Below are 3255 nucleotides of genomic sequence, written 5' to 3'. Positions count from 1 at the left end.
CGTCACAGCGTTAGGCATGGGTGGATTCGAGCACGCAACCATCGTTGGGCGTAACGTTGACGATCAAAAACGGTGACAACGAAACCGCGTCACTGTCGACGTTAGCATGCAATGAGCGTCACAGCTGACGACACGCAACCATCGTTGGGCGTAACGTTGCGATCAAAGCAACCAGCGTACAGGTAAGCTGACAGGCAAACAGTGTAACGCGTTACGGTGATGGCAGGCGCACCCAACCAGCGTAATACGTGACAGTGGCGATCGGTCACGAAACTAGGCTCACCCGTGAGCGTGACGCCCCGAGCACACAACCAGGGCAAGCGTGACTGTGACGAACGAACAGGAAACCAGAATCAGGCGTCACGGTGACGATCAAATCGCACCCAGCGTTACCGTCACGCCACGCGCGCATCACAGGTGACGGTGATGCCCCGAACAAGCAAAGAGCGTCATGCGTCACGGTGTATATCGAAAATGCATCCAGCGACACGTGTAACGGCGAAACCACAAAAACGCAACCAGCGTTAGGCATGAAGCTAAAGATTGAGCATGCAGCCGGAGCACGCGAGAACGTGACGCCCCGAGCACACAACCAGGGCAAGCGTGACTGTGACGAACGAACAGGAAACCAGAATCAGGCGTCACGGTGACGATCAAATCGCACCCAGCGTTACCGTCACGCCACGTGCATGCAATCAGCATCACAGGTGACGGTGATGCCCCGAACAAGCAAAGAGCGTCATGCGTCACGGTGAATATCGAAAATGCATCCAGCGACACGTGTAACGGCGAAACCACGAAAACGCAACCAGCGTTAGGCATGAAGCCATCGAAAATGCATCCAGCGACACGTGTAACGGCGAAACCACGAAAACGCAACCAGCGTTAGGCATGAAGCTAAAAATGAGCATGCAGCCGGAGCACGCGAGAACGTGACGCCCCGAGCACACAACCAGGGCAAGCGTGACTGTGACGAACGAACAGGAAACCAGAATCAGGCGTCACGGTGACGATCAAATCGCACCCAGCGTTACCGTCACGACACGTGCATGCAATCAGCATCACAGGTGACGGTGATGCCCCGGCATCGTCAGCGTCCAGCGACACTGTGACGAACGAACAGGAAACCAGAATCAGGCGTCACGGTGACGATCAAATCGCACCCAGCGTTACCGTCACGCCACGTGCATGCAATCAGCATCACAGGTGACGGTGATGCCCCGAACAAGCAAAGAGCGTCATGCGTCACGGTGTATATCGAAAATGCATCCAGCGACACGTGTAACGGCGAAACCACGAAAACGCAACCAGCGTTAAGCATGACCCTGACGATCGAGCACGCAGCCGGAGCATGCGAGAACGTGACGCCCCGAGCACACAACCAGCGGCAAGCGTGAGCACGCGAGAACGTGACGCCCCGAGCACACAACCAGGGCAAGCGTGACTGTGACGAACGAACAGGAAACCAGAATCAGGCGTCACGGTGACGATCAAATCGCACCCAGCGTTACCGTCACGCCACGCGCATGCAATCAGTCACGCCACGCGCATGCAATCAGCATCACAGGTGACGGTGATGCCCCGAACTTGCAAAGATCGTCATGCGTCACGGTGATGATCGAAAATACATCCTGCGACAATTAGAGAACGCAACCAAAGTTACCGAATGTAAAAGCAGTGTGACGCGTGACGGTGAGGAACGAGCACGCAAACAGTCACGCGTCACGGTGTATATCGAAAATGCATCCAGCGACACGTGTAACGGCGAAACCACGAAAACGCAACCAGCGTTAGGCATGACCCTGACGATCGAGCACGCAGCCGGAGCACGCGTGAACGAGACTCCCCGAGCACACAAACAGGGTAAGCGTCACTGTGACGAACGATCAGGAAACCAGAATTATACATCACGGTGACGATCAAAACGGAAACCGCGTCACTGTCATGACGTTAGCATGCAATGAGCGTCACACCTGATGGGGTGGATTCGAGCACGCAACCATCGTTGGGCGTAACGTTGACGATCAAAAACACAACCAGCGTCACAGGTGAAGCTGACACCACACGCAATCAGCATTACTACGAGAGCAGGCAAACAGTGTAACGCGTTACGGTGACGGCAGGAGCACCCAACCAGCGTCATACGTGACAGTGGCGATCGGTCACGAAACTAGGCTCACCCGTGAGCGTGACGCCCCGAGCACACAACCAGGGCAAGCGTGACTGTGACGAACGAACAGGAAACCAGAATCAGGCGTCACGGTGACGATCAAATCGCACCCAGCGTTACCGTCACGCCACGCGCATGCAATCAGCATCACAGGTGACGGTGATGCCCCGAACAAGCAAAGAGCGTCATGCGTCACGGTGTATATCGAAAATGCATCCAGCGACACGTGTAACGGCGAAACCACAAAAACGCAACCAGCGTTAGGCATGAAGCTAAAAATTGAGCATGCAGCCGGAGCACGCGAGAACGTGACGCCCCGAGCACACAACCAGGGCAAGCGTGACTGTGACGAACGAACAGGAAACCAGAATCAGGCGTCACGGTGACGATCAAATCGCACCCAGCGTTACCGTCACGCCACGCGCATGCAATCAGCATCACAGGTGACGGTGATACCCCGAACAAGCAAAGAGCGTCATGCGTCACGGTGAATATCGAAAATGCATCCAGCGACACGTGTAACGGCGAAACTACGAAAACGCAACCAGCGTTAATCATGAGACTATGACGATCGAGCACGCAGCCGGAGCACGCGAGAACGTGACGCCCCGAGCACACAACCAGGGCAAGCGTGACTGTGACGAACGAACAGGAAACCAGAATCAGGCGTCACGGTGACGATCAAATCGCACCCAGCGTTACCGTCACGCCACGCGCATGCAATCAGCATCACAGGTGACGGTGATGCCCCGAACAAGCAAAGAGCGTCATGCGTCACGGTGTATATCGAAAATGCATCCAGCGACACGTGAGAACGCAACGTGACGCCCCGAAAGTTACCGAATGTAAAAGCAACGCGTCACGCCACGCGCATGCAATCAGGTGAGGCGCAAACAGTCACGCGTCACGGTGTATATCGAAAATGCATCCAGCGACACGTGTAACGGCGAAACCACGAAAACGCAACCAGCGTTAAGCATGACCCTAACGATCGAGCACGCAGCCGGAGCATGCGAGAACGTGACGCCCCGAGCACACAACCAGGGCAAGCGTGACTGTGACGAACGAACAGGAAACCAGAATCA

The sequence above is a fragment of the Polyodon spathula genome, unplaced genomic scaffold (genome assembly GCF_017654505.1).
Source record: "Polyodon spathula isolate WHYD16114869_AA unplaced genomic scaffold, ASM1765450v1 scaffolds_2239, whole genome shotgun sequence".
Taxonomy (NCBI): Eukaryota; Metazoa; Chordata; class Actinopteri; order Acipenseriformes; family Polyodontidae; genus Polyodon; species Polyodon spathula.
The sequence above is the reverse complement of the archived record's forward strand: the minus strand, read 5'-3'. Positions refer to the sequence as shown.